This window comes from Symphalangus syndactylus, chromosome X, assembly GCF_028878055.3.
Source record: "Symphalangus syndactylus isolate Jambi chromosome X, NHGRI_mSymSyn1-v2.1_pri, whole genome shotgun sequence".
NCBI lineage: Eukaryota > Metazoa > Chordata > Mammalia > Primates > Hylobatidae > Symphalangus > Symphalangus syndactylus.
Genome location: NC_072447.2, coordinates 68,896,423 through 68,910,623, shown reverse-complemented (window position 1 = coordinate 68,910,623; position 14,201 = coordinate 68,896,423). Strand labels below are relative to the sequence as shown.

General features: G+C 40.6%; 1 long non-coding RNA gene across 1 annotated transcript in view; it reads right to left on the bottom strand.

The window, feature by feature from the left end:
- LOC134735955 (uncharacterized) overlaps positions 1-11,530 on the bottom strand; it is a 266,987-nt gene extending 255,457 nt beyond the window's left edge. Inside the window, exon 1 of the long non-coding RNA XR_010119560.1 lies at positions 10,972-11,530. This is a non-coding gene — a long non-coding RNA (uncharacterized lncRNA). The remainder of the gene's footprint in view (positions 1-10,971) is intronic.
- Positions 11,531-14,201: the final 2,671 nt, after the last annotated feature.

The following is a 14,201-nucleotide window of genomic DNA, read 5'->3' as shown; positions in this document are numbered from 1 at the left end:
AGACCACCACGTGGGGGCAGAGATAGGCATATCTGAGCTCAGCCTATCCTTGGGCCGGGCTTGCTGTGGCTGCTGTAGGGGCTGGGGTGTGGTTCCCTGTCTAATGGTGTTATATTCCCAGGGGGGATTATGGCTGCTTCTGCTGAGTCATACAGGTTGCCAGGGAAGTGGGGGAAAGCTGGCAGTCAAAGGCCTCACCCAGCTGTCACACAGCCTGCAATCCTAAAAAGCAGGTTTCACTTCCACCATGCCCCTGCAACATCACTGAGTCTATTTCGAGGCAGCCAGTAACCAGGGCTGAGAACTTGCCCCAGACCACGAACCTCCCTGTTGAGAGAGCAAGCAGGCTCACAGTTTTTCAGTGTCTCAGGAGTTTGCAGTGGTAATCCAGTTCCTTCAAAGGGTCTCTGGATTTTCTTGGCTTTCCTGGTATGTTCCTGTGGTAGTTCTTGGGAGCAAAAGTTCACGAAGTGAGTCTCCACACACTGCTCTATCGGTCTGACCAGGAGCTGCAAGCTAGTCATGCCTTCTATCCACCCTCTCAACCTGAAAACTCCATTGTATTTTGGGAGCAGCTAACTTTTTTTCTAGGTTTCACAGGTCCACAGAAGAGAGAAATTTTGCCCCACACCCTGAGTCTCATCCTTCCTTATGCAGATGAAGTAGAAGATGAGTTTTGGGACTCTTTGAGTTGATTAAATTCAGGTGAGATTTTTAAGATTTAGAATTGATGCCAGAATGGGTTAGAACTTTTAGAGATGTTGTGATAGAGTGAATGTGTTTTGCCCGTGGGAAGGGCATAAATTATGGAGGGCCAAAGGAAGACTGTTTTGTGTAGTAATGTGACCTTTAAAATGATATGTTGAAGTCCTAGCCATCAGTACTTGTGAATGTGACATTATTTGAAAATAAAGTCTTTGCAAATGTAATCAAGATGAAATCATTAAGGTGACCCTAATTCATTATGACTGGTGTCCTTATAAAGAAGAGGAAAGTGACATGTGAAGACACACACACACACACGGACACACACATATACACACAGACATAGCCATGTGAAAAGAGAGACAGAAATTAGTTATATTGCCACAAGCCAAGGAATATCTGGAGTTACCAGAAGCTAAAAGAGACCAGGAAGGATTCCTTCTAGAGGTTTTCAATGGAGCATGGCCTTGCCAATACTTTTATTTTTTATTTCAGATTTCTAGCCTCAAGAACTGTGAGAGAATAAATTTCTGCTGTTTTAAGCCACCCATTTTGTGGTACATTTTACAGCGTCAGAAAACAAATATGCCAAGTATTCATTTGTGTGGAGATATATCTTTATGAGTTTGCATGTATGAGGATTGGATGGCAATTTCTGAATGAGCATGTATATCTCTGTCTGGGTACCTACATGCATGATCTATATATAGTTGACCAGGAACATGAAAAATGATGTATAATCTGCCAGAAAGTCTCAAGCTAGGTAGATAATTTCCCCAAACTCATTGATTCACTTATTCCCTCAACAAGTATTCACTGGGTTTCTTCTATGTTCTAGGCACTGGGGACAATCATGATGAAGATATCCTTAGACTGCTGAGTCTAGTGCTATGGGAACCCAGACGTAGAAACAACTTCCTTTATCTACTTACTTTCTGGGGCTCCTGTTATTTCTCTCATCTTATTTCCATTCAAGGAAAGATAGTAAGAAATTGAATTACTAAATAATACAAGAATACTTACAAAAGAGAGTTGCGACATTTGAGTCTGTCCCCTTCCTAATTTATGTGTTTAAAAGCAGCATGATCTAGTATTTAAAGGCAAAGGCTCTGGTGTTAATTTTGTATTGAGATCCCAGACGACAAACGCTAGCTGTGTGACTGAAAGCAAGTTATTTAGTTAACTTCTCTAATTCTATATTTCTTCATTTGTTAAAAGAAAAGGTGGGGGAGCAATAATATTTCATAGAATTGTACTGAAGAGTCAACAAAATAATCTTTATACAGGGCTAACACAGTTCTGGGCACTCAAAAGCCAGCTCTCTTCTGCCCCTTGAATACTCAAGAAAAAGCTCTTTTGCTTGAGTACTTTTTCCACTATATGAGTGTACTGACTCCCACTAGCAGAAGAGTGAGTAGATGACAGAGCATGAAATACAAATTTAAGATTCCCAAGGTCACTCTCTATTTAAACCCACACAGTTTATAAGGATGATATTTCCTGACTTTATTTTGAATTAAAACAGGATAACTTTAACACACCATCATGAACATTTTAGTACGTAGGTCTTGTCAAGAATTTAGAATAGTGTCTTGCACTTAGTAATTGCTAAATAAATGTTAATTATTATTGCTATTTGTGATAAATACTGCCTTCACCTGCCAACTAAAGAATTGGATTAAAGAGATAGGGGATCCAAAGTAAGAAACCCATATTCACTTTATTGCAACTTGAACTGACTTTATCAAAGAGGAAAGGGAAAGAAAACAATGTTTGCCTAGATTCCAAATGCTCCAAGTGAAATTACTCTTCCTAGGAAGTTGCTTCATTTTGGCTCTGGGTTCTTCCCATTTCACTTTAAAAAATGTAGACTCTCACTCTGGAAATAAGCAACTCAGCTTGAGGAAGTCAGGACAATTCTATTCTATTTATAAAAAGCAAAGCAGATTCCAGAGGAGGCAGCAAGACTTGAGCAGGGAGATTGGATTCCTTTGGAAGAAATCTATCCCAAGATCTTGAAAGTGGATAGTTTCAGCCAGATCAGCTTACTTTGGCATTTTGGAGGGTAGAAGAAGCTTCTCTCTCAACATCGTCTAAGGTTAGCAATCTCTGCAAGCCAACCTCTGACAACAGCTCTAAGGAAACTTTGCTGAGAGCAAAACTTCAAATATCAACTGCTACTTCAGTAAGGAGTGTCAGGAAGGGAACTTTACAGTCACTGAAAAAAATCATTGATACAAGAAGTATCCAAAGCCTCAGCAGGGAAGCATAAACCTTGGAAAGTTCCTGGGAGTAAGGGGACCCACAAAAGGGAAACACAGTTAATCACTGTTACTATGTGTAGTTCTAAAGCCCATGCATTACATTTATAAATGCAACTCTTGCTAATTCTCTAGGCCTGGGCACATTGGTATCAGCTGCTCTCCCCATGACTTCCCTCTTTCCCATCCAGGCCTGTTACCCTTTGAGAATGCACTCACCAGGCCTCATTCACGGCCTTTAGATCATTATGATGATTAGTAAGATAATTTTAAGCCACTGAAGGAAGCCCTGTGGACTTCAAAGTGCAAAAAGAAAATTGGAGAAGGCTGTTATGGCAATTTTGGCCTCAAATTGCTTTATACAGTAATAGGAATAGATTCACCACAAGAAAGGACTAGGCTACTGGGAGCACAGTCAACCCCACATATTCTCAAAATAGCAGGACGTAGCCTGGCAAGTATATCAAGTAGGCCAGGGCTACAGTGGGCTGTGAAACTTCCAAGAGAACACAAGAAGTTACTACAAAGTGGATAGGGCCAAAATAATGTTTCGTACAGGGGACACATTTGGAAATGTCTGCTCTGTATATAGTGACTACCTTATAACTCCTCTTTGATTAGCAAAGGTGTTCCAATAGCTTATATTACATGACCCTAGCTTCCTGACCAGAGCTGGTTTATCTAGGTATAAGTAGCTGGCTCAAGCCTGGTCAATCGGTGAGTGTCCACTTCCCTGTGATTTGGGAATTGGAACAAACAGAGCCAGTACCTGTTCATGTGACTGAACTGTAACTTATAAACTCGAGAGATGAGGGAGCTATCTCTTGCTCACTATGTAATATAATTTGCTAAGAGAGAAAAAATAAACAGATATGCCAAGGGAAGCATACATAAGACATAGAAAGAAAATCACCTTAGGTTGCTGACAACTTCCCATTTCCAAAACCCAGTCCATTCCTAAAATCCAGTCACATTGCTCTTGCGTTTAAGCTAGCTTCAGCTGGCTTACACCCTTTGCAACCAAAGGATATTAATGAATAAATAACATGTATAAAGGGGAAGCTGCTGCTTCAGCTTGTGTTAAGTGTCACCATGAGACAGTATAGGCCCAGTGATGCCACACATTTCAAGTTTTTCAAGAAAACTGCGAGCCTATTTTATGTGAAATCATCTGCCTTTTACACACTGGCAATTAATTCAAATTTTGAAAAGAACATGGCTCAAGACAAGTACATCTGTGGCCTGAATGTGGCTTGTGAACCCTTGAGTTGTGACCTCGGTCAGCAAAATCTGTCTTACATGTTACTTCTTAGATCTTTCATCTATTTTTATCTTTTTCATATGTACCCCTTTGTACATTGCATTGCACTGCTTAACAGGACCCACAGTTACTGACTCGCTTTGATTCTATTTCCTTTTTTGGTATTACTGACTAGTTAGTTCAACATTTCATAATAATTAAAAATATAGATTGTATAGCCAAACTATCTGCGTTCAAATTCAAATTCTACAAATTATTAGCAGAGTATTCCCAGTTTCTTTACAGCTATTGTCAGAGGTTTGGGGTACTGGAGTTTCCCCATTTATCAAATGGATATAGTAAATTCAATGCTTAGAGTAGTACTTGGTACATTTATTGTTGTATTATTAAAATTATTATTATTGCTTTGACTACTCTGACTGGTAATCATTTCTACCAGTCCAGACTCCCACAAAGTACCAGTCTCATCCCTTCTCCCTGATCAGCAATGACTTTTGAGTCCTAAGGTTTCTGTCTACCTTCTGGTCCCAGTAATTTTTCTGGTCTTTATTGACTGACCCTCAGTGAAAAAAATCCCTCTAATTTCTCTGTACAGCACTGAAAGCAGCTGTTTATGCAATCTCTAATGTTTTGAATAGTAAAGAATAGCTTTCGGGTACAGTGTTCCTCATATCGTGCTTATAAAAAATAAGAGATTCTTATTTATGGTTGATTCCTGGGTTGTGCCTACTTTTCCAGTCTTTTTTCCTGCCACCAACTTATGTGTCAGCCATAATGAAACACTATTTCCTGAACACAGCATATCTCTGGTGTCTCCATTGATTTATATATAATGTTCCTTCCATCTACCGTGTTCCTCCTTTCTCAACTTGTGTATGTTGAAAACTCCTATTTATCCTTCAAGACTCAAATATCATCTCCTCTAGAAAGTCTTCTCTGACCCTCTAACCCCCCAAATCACCCACATTTTACTTGCTCATATTAATAACTTTCTCACTTGGCAAGTTTGCCAAAACTCCCCTCCTAAAGTTGACTCAACTTTCCTCTAACCCTCAGTGTCCTTATCTAAAAAGTGAGCATAACTATTGTGAATTTTCTTAGTATGGTCCATGGCATATATTAAGTAATCAAGAAATGTTAGATGTTAGCTAGAGTTTTGTCTGTCTCCCAGCTGAGCTCCAGGGTAAGACTGAGGTCTCAGATTTTTGTATACCCAGGCTGTAGCACAGAGCTGACTACATAGAGGGTTCTCACAGCATATATATTGAACAAATAAATGAGATGAATAACTGAATGCTGCTTCCCCATTTCAAAAACCATCTGCCTTACATAAGTGGAAATGGTTAATATATATGACCAGGTTTAATTAAACCAAAGCTGCAGATCACATTTGAGTTATTATTCTTGTAAAAATGTACTCTGAACCCCTTTCCATGTTCTCTGTCGATTACATATATATCATGCCATCACTGACCAGTAAAATGTTCCCAGCTCAGAGAGTTATTCCTAAGTTCAGCTTTCTAAGGAACAAAATATAGACCATCTTAGCATTAGGAGGCATTAACTAGATAATATTCTTTGAAACTTACTATTTCCCTGAAACACTAGGAGAATGAATTTTAACCTTGCTCTTTTTCCAGCCACTACTTTTACCCCATATGTATTACCACCACAAGAAAAAGTTCTCTTAAACTCATCCTTTCTCTAACCCTACCCTGTCCTTCTCCAACCCACATTATGTTAGTGCCCATTACCTGCCTCTGGTAGTAAGATTCTTCCTGCCTGGAATAACCTTTCCCCTCTACTCTGTATTCATTTCCTAGGGCTGCTATGACAAAGTGTCACCAACTGGTTCGCTTAAACGATGGAATTTTATTGTCCCACAGTTCTGGAGGCCAGAAGTATGAAATCAAGGTGTCAGCAGGGTTGGTTCCTTCTGAGGGCTGTGAAGGAAGAATCTGTTCTAGGCCTCTCCTTGGGTTGCAGATGGCTGTATTCTCCATGCCTCTTCACATCATATTCCCAATGTGTGAGTCTGTCTTTGTATCCAAATTTCCCTGTTTTATAAGGACACCAGTCATATTGAATTGGGGCTCACTTCATTTAATAAAGTTAAAATGATCTCATAAAAAAATAAAATGAGATCATTTTAACTTTTTTACCTCTATAAAGACCCTGTCTCCAAATAGTCACATTCTGAAAAACTACGAATTAAGACTCCAACATATATTGGGGAACACAATTCAACCCATAGCAAAGGACATACAGATTGGAGGCAGAGAGAACAATAAAGGAGCTATTATAATAAGCTAGGTCAGATATAACAGCCTTGAATGTAGTAGAGGGTCAAGAAGGCTGAAGATCTAAAGAGAGAGCACTGAACATGACAGATCGTTAAGTAACTTTGGCAAGAACAGTTTCAGTGATGGTTGAAATGGAAACTGCACAAAATAAATGGGAGTGGTAATTTAAATGAGTTCAAAGAAAGATTTAGACAAGGGAAAAATGTGCTTGCAAGCTTAAGATTAGGTAGTATGGCATAATAGGCATAGACTTCAAAGACTTGGGTTCAAATCTCAGCTCTGCCACTTACTAGCTGTGTAAGCTTAGGCAAGTTGCTTGATTTTGCTGTGTCCCAAGTTCCTTAACTGAATAATGAGGAAAATAATAGTATCTACTTAATAGGACTGCTTGAACATTATATACATTGATATCTGTAATGTGCTCAATAGAGGGGCCTGGTACAAAGTAGGTCTTCAATATATGTTAGCAATGTTAGGTGGATAGGGTTGAATGAGTGGGAAAATCGAAGAATCAGAAGAAATTTAAGAAAATAAGAGAGAAGGAACCTAACTGATGAAACAACTTAGAAAGTACAGGAGAGGATGGATCTCTTACACTTGCTAGCTGTATGATCTTGGATAAGGTACTTTCTTTCCTGTGCCTCAGTTTTCTTAATTATAAAATGGCAATGATGATAGTGTCTACCTCACAAGATTATTGTGAGGATGAAGTGAAATGATGCATGAAACATAAGAGTGCTGAAATTAAAGGAAATAATGCATATAATTTAAAAAGCCATATACTCTAAAACAGTGATTGTAAATTCTGCAGTAGGGAATGGGAATGGGGATTCTGATATGGGATGGGAACAGGCATATTCCTTCTGTACCTTTCACAAACAGGGCACAGTGAGCCTCTGTTACTAATAGGAGTGTGTTATATTGCTCAGGTGTATTGGGAATGAAAAAAAATGAGAACCTCTAACCTCTAAGGCAGTAGTTCTCAAACTTCAGTGTGTATCCAGGTCACCCGGATGGTGTATGAAAAAAAAAATACTGATTGTTTTATCACAATCAGTATGAGTTTCTGAATCAGTATGTCTGGGGTGGGGCCTGAAAATCTGCATTTCTAAGAGGTTCCCTGGTAATGCTGATGCTGCTGGTCCAAGCACCATACTAAGAGAACCTCAACTCTAAGCAAGTGGTTCTCAACCTTTACTGCACATTAGAATTACCTAGGGAGCTCTTTTAAAAATCCATCTTCCAAGCTGTGCCCCAACCAATTACATCAGTATCTCTGAGGATGGACAAAGTTATCAGTATTTTTAAAATATCCTCAACTGATTCCAGTGTGTGGCCAAGGTTAAGAATTGTTTTAGGGGAAGCCTACCCTAATCCACAAGTCTCCCTTTACACACACATCTAACATGCACACCTACCTTATCTCTAAAAGGGAGTCGCAAGGACAAGTGGAAATTTCAAGGCCAGAAATGAATGGAACTTTCAATGTATGGAACAGAGGGGTTAAAACTTTGTATTTGTGTGACTTGTTCTTGTTCTTACTGCATTGTCCTGTTTGGACTTCCTTGGCTTTTTTCTTCTTTCTTTCAATTCCTTTCCTCTCACTCTTCTCTCCTTCTGAGTTCCCTGCGGCTAATGAGGTGTTTTAAACTTACAGCTCCCACTGGGAAGGACTTGGGGAAAGCACAGTGCACAACTTAAAAGGAATCATGTGTGCCAGCAGGACGGAAAGTTTAAAAAAAGGTTTCCAAGCAAATAATTTTCACAATTTCTTGTCAAAGAGTGCTACAAAATCTTGTGATATTTTCTTAAAGCAGATGAGACTTTTTCTAGTACTAACAAATTTATTGTAATATATTTTGTTGAAGTACATTGAAGAGACCTTTTGTATTTAAGTATAGTTGACCCTTGAAAAACACAGGTTTGAACTGCATGGGTCCACTTATACATAGATTTTCTTCCACCTCTCCCACTCCCGGAAAAGCAAAACCACACCCTGCTCTTCTTCCTTCTCAATCTACTAAACATGAAGATGGCAAGAATTAAGATCTTTATGATAATCCACTTCCACTTAATGAATAGTAAATATATTTTCTCTTGCTTACAATTTTCTAAACGTTTTCTTTTTTCTGTCTTACTTTATTATAAGAACACAGTATATAATATGTATAACTTAAAAAATGTATATTAATTAACTGTTTATATTATCAGTAAGGCTTCTGGTCAATTGTAGGCTACTAGTAGATAAGCTTTGGGGAATCAAAAGTTATATATGGATTTTCAACTGTGTGGGGTCAGCATCTCTAACCTCTGTGCTGTCAACAGTAGTTTCAAGTGCATTTGAAACCTTCTTCAGATAATTATTTTATAAAACAATGGTTGGTATGAAATTAAATTGTATTAATTGACATGAACAAGTTATCAATAAGTTTACTAAGTTTTTCTTAAAGGAGCATTAGATCTCAAACATAAAAATATAATCCATCTTGATTGTATAAGATAAATAATTCAAGATTCATTCTCTTTAATGCAATAGAATTTCAAATAGAATGATTGTTATTTCTTTTTTTACAAATGACTTCCTGTCTCATTCAGAATAAAAGCCAAAGTCTTTACAAGTTCCTATATGATCTAGCCCCCTCTATCTCACTGACCTTATATGCCACCACTCTTCCTCTTCTCCACTCCAGTGATACTGACCTTCTCACTATTCTTTGAACATACCATGCCTTTGCATTTGCTACTTCCTCTGTCTAGAACACCCTTCCCTCAGGTATTCTCATGGTTGGCTCCCTCACTTCATTCAGGTATATTCTTTAAAATCACCCCAATTCCACATGCCCTGTAGCCTTTCTCCCATCTTATCCCCACTCAATGTATATGTTTATTGTTTTTTGTTAGTCCCCTCCACCAACACCTCCTCATTAGAATATAATCTCCAAGAAGGCATATTTTCCCCAGAGTCTTGTGTGGTGATGATACAGAGTAGATTCTCAGTATGTAATTGTCAAATGAATAAACGAATGAACGAATGAATATAATAACACAATGTAATTTTGTGTCCATACCTTTCTCTGTCATAGTTCCCTACCCTGGACTGCTGAGTAAGAACTAGGAAGGGACTCAAGACAAAGGAAATTGCAGAGCACCAGGAACTGTGGTATTCCATTGACCAAACAAAAACCTTCAGAATGAAATATGAACCCTAAAATCTCAAACATGTTTTCATCTCTTCGACCTGTGGAGTATCATTAGGCTCTATCCACAGTCCTGCCACCCTCCCTGTGCAGAAACATAAGAGAAACAAATATGTAAGAGATGTCACTGGTCCATAAGACACCCTTTCTAACAAGTTTCTGCCACACCAGCTCTTCTTTAACAGTGGAAGGGAGATGGTGAAGCCCTCTTTCCCAAAACAATCTCCCTTACTGGACATGGATAACGCCAAAGTGGCATTAGCTTTCCTATTGAAGTTTCCTGCTCTTTCCTCTCTGCATGCCATTTTGATTTGAGTTCCTCTTTCTTCTAGCTGGAATTCCCAGTCACTTGGCTTTGAGCATATGGACACCTGGTACTGAACAGAAGACAATAAAAGTGAACCATTGAGCCATTCATGTAAGAAATGTTTGGTAAATGTTGGAATCAAATTCAACATTTGTCTCCATATCCTGGGAAGGCTACTAATCAGTTAAAAAGGGAGTCATTGACAACACTCTACATGGCCTTGACATTTTACACAAACCTCCCAGCCACAGGCAATGCACCTGGCATTCAATAAAATTTGTAGAATGAATTTGTTCAAGATACCTGCACTGCCATGGCGCCTCTCAGGAAATGGAAATTTTCCCTTTGAGCTAAAACTGCAGTCAACTGGCTGCAGTTAACTAATGTGTAACTTGGCAACATTGCCCACGGTGCACCTCCTAAGAATCACATGGATATTAGAACCAAGTTTGGAAGCTGGTCTGAGTAAGAAAAAGCTGTCCTCGCCACACAAATTCCTTCCAACATAGAGGTACTGCCACCCTTCTCATAATTGAATTTCCAGTTAAATAGTGCACTGTCCCTTTAAGAAGCCAGGCAAGATGGAGCCCTCCTAGCTCACAGCTAGAGGCTTCAGGCAACCTGATAGGGTTGCTGCAGGGTGAAAAAAAGAGGAAGTCGAGGCTCTAATACCTGGAGGAGAAATCAAGGATCCAACCACACAGCCATTGAACTGAGCGCGCCTGTCCCGCCCATGGTAGCTCCCCTAGGCTCTAAAGCACCACCTCCCTTCCCCTCCCCTTCTTACCAACCCCACTCTGCTCCACCCTGAAAGGTCTTCCTTGAAAAAGGCTATTTCGCCGCCCTTGAAAGAGGCTATTTCGCCGCCCAGAGAGGGTGATAAAAGGAAGGTGGAGTGGGAGGTGGCAGTTGGTAAGGCAAAACAAAAGGGACTTACTTTCGGATTCTGCGCCTCCGAAGGCATCCTCTCCTCCCAGCCCCGGGACCTGGGCCGACGGGGCGGGGCCGGGATTGAGCTCTTGGACCCGGGGTCCTCACTTCCTCGGACTACACAAGTAGTTGAGTGAAGAGTTAGGGGGAATGGGCACCGACTAGGGCCGGTGTACAGTCTATTTTAATTATCTCAAGGGAAGGCAGAAGAGTGTAAAGAGTGTTAGCCAGGGGAAGGAGTGGAGGTGAATTCTAAAACCTTCCTTTTCCCTACTTTCTAGTTAGCTTCCCTCCCCCGGCATTAGCGATATCAAGGGCAATGGTTTTCTTTTTTCTTCCTTTTGGTATCTCTCAGCTGCCAGTCTCGACCCCACCCAGCGGCTCCACCCCATCCACTACTACACCATTCGGTCAATCACCAGCCTCTTTAAAGCTGCATCGCACAACTTGGTTGTTCGTCCCACTTAGGCGGGCGGACATAATCTTGATCCTTCCGACCTTTTCAATAATACCCCGACCTTTCTGCTGGGTTTATGAAGCTGAGGTTGTTTGCTAGTGGCGGCCTCCCCGCCCCTTTTGTCCTGGAGCTTGAATACTAGGCTGCACCCAAACTTCTTCCGGCAGCGGCAAGCCCTGCCACACCCCACCGCATCTCTTTCATTACTTTGTTTCCGGTAAAACTGGTTCCCTAGGCTGCCAGATCCCTAAGAAAGTTTCTGCGACGCCCCCTTGGCGCCGCCCACGCCCATGCAGTCTTTGGACTGAAGTGGCTACAACAGCTCTAGAGTCTCTGGGGATTCTTCCTTCTGCCTATCCTGGGATGCTCAGTCTTCTCCGTCTCTCATCTGTGTAAGTCTGCATGTTTTTGACTAGAATGGGGAAAGGGAATGGAGAGAGGGTGGGGATTCCCAGAAATGTGCCTTATGCCTGTGATTCACCCCTAACAGTAGTCCCTTACTACCGCCCCACCTCATAACTAGGCAGCTCAAAGTCAGAGAAGGGCACTGAGGTTCCATCCCACAGGTATAATTGGAACTCCAGAATGACCCATGAGAAATCATGTTTAATGCCATTCCCCCTTTCAGTTAATGACAATACCTGGTTGCTTAGGCCAAAAATCTTGGAGCCATCTCTGATTCTTCTCTCACAAGTCTCATCCAATTATTGAGGAAATCCCGTTAGCTTTGTCCTAAAAGTGTGTTCAGCACCGACCATTTCTCACCCTTTCCACTACTACTACCCTGACCCTGATCCTGACCATCACCATCTCCCAAATGGATGGCTAGAAGAGTGTCCTCACTGGTGACCCTTGTTCCACATCTGCCCCGCTAAAATCTGTTCAACAGCCAGCAAACAAATAGTCTTTCTAAAAGGCAAATCTGACCAGGTCGCACCTCTGTTTAAAACCTTTCAGTCATTTCCCATTGCAGTTAGCATCCAGATTGTCTTATCTTATCAACAAGGCCCTCAAGATCCACCTGTCTCCTGCCTGTCTCTTTGACTTGATTTGTAAACACCTTGTTCACACTGCTGTAGCTATGCTGACCTCCTTTTCATTGCAATATATTAAGATCTCTCTCACCTCAAGGCCTTTGCACTTCCTTTTCCTTCTGTCTGATTATGCCCATGGTGGGCTCCAATATCCTACACATCTCAGGAAAGCGTTCCCTTACCATGTAGATTAAGATAACTCCCACAATCCAGGCACTCTCTATGACCTCATCTCATTTTATTTTTATCACAGCACGGATCACAATTTAATCTGTGTGTTTGTTTCTGTGACAAAGTAAGTCTCCCACTAGAGTATAAGCTCAGTAAGAGCAGGGACATCATCTATTTTGCTCACTGCTCTATCCACAGCATACTGAACAGTGGGTGTCATATAGTAGGGACTCAATAAAAATTTGTTGAAAGAACAATTAAAGGCAATATCATCAGGGATTTATCTGGGTGATATCTGTTTGTAAACAATAAACAAATCAAAACAGAAAACAAGAAAGAAATACACACCTGATATGAACAACTTTCCCTATTTATTCTTCCTTAGAACATCTGCTTGAATATCTTGCCTCTGGGCTGAGTTGGCAACATGACTGGAGCAGTGACATAGTAGAAGTGTGCTTTCAGGTTGGCTTTTAGGGTTGGCAGTTGATAGCTGATGGTTGACTTGTGTTCTTAATTTAAAGATGAAGGGAAGAATAAAATTAAGGACATTGGTTACATAAAGCAAGAAGGGTGGTTTAAGCAATTTTATAAACTATGACCTTGATACAGGGTCATAAGAAGCAGCCATTTTCCTTCACCACTAGAAGAGTATAGGGCTATTTAGTCTCAACAAGAGAAAACTTAGGAGGACAACAATCTTTTTTTCAGGGTTGTCTTGAGCTGTCATTAACATGCCATTGGTTGCTTATACCCACTGTGTCTTAACCTTAACTATCTGCCTGTTCATAGAGGTTACTCAGCCCAAATCTCTGGACCTCTAGCCATGAATGCCAGGCAGCTCTTACTAGGTTGCTACTTATACGTGAGCATAATATTATAGGGAGGTTTGACAGATACCATGGTTATATTCTCAGCACAATGCTAAGCACTGTGGACCATAGGAAAAGAAAGGACTCTTTCAATAAATTTCCCCTTTCTCTAACTTTTGTGTGTTTTGTGTGTGTGTGTGTGTGTGTGTGCGTGAGACGGAGTCTCATTCTGTTGCCCAGGCTGGAGTGCAGTGGGGCGATCTTGGCTCACTGCAAGCTCTGCCTCCTGGGTTCACACCATTCTCCTGCCTCAGCCTCCAGAGAAGCTGGGACTACAGGCGCCCGCCACCATGCCTGACTAATTTATTTTATTTTTTTTTTTATTATACTTTAAGTTTTAAAGAACTTTTACACTATTTCTGAGAATCAAGGCAGAGTTATTTGTAAGGATGATGCAGAGGGGCTTAGCATTTGGCATCAAGCAAGCTAAGACTGGGTTGAAATTAAGACAACCCTGAAAATTGTGGAAATTGCTATACAATACAGGTTACAAACCAACAGTCCATAAGTTAAATTTGGCCAGCAGATAAATTTTGTTTGTCTGCAATGTATATGTGTGTGTGCATGTGTGCATGTGTGCCTGTGCAGGTGTTGACTGAATAAATTATCAACATTGAAAAATGTAGGGATATATGAAAATCTGTGTTTTCATCCTTAAGCCTATTTTCCAGAGTGCTGTCAATCTGTTGGAAATCAGCAGTGC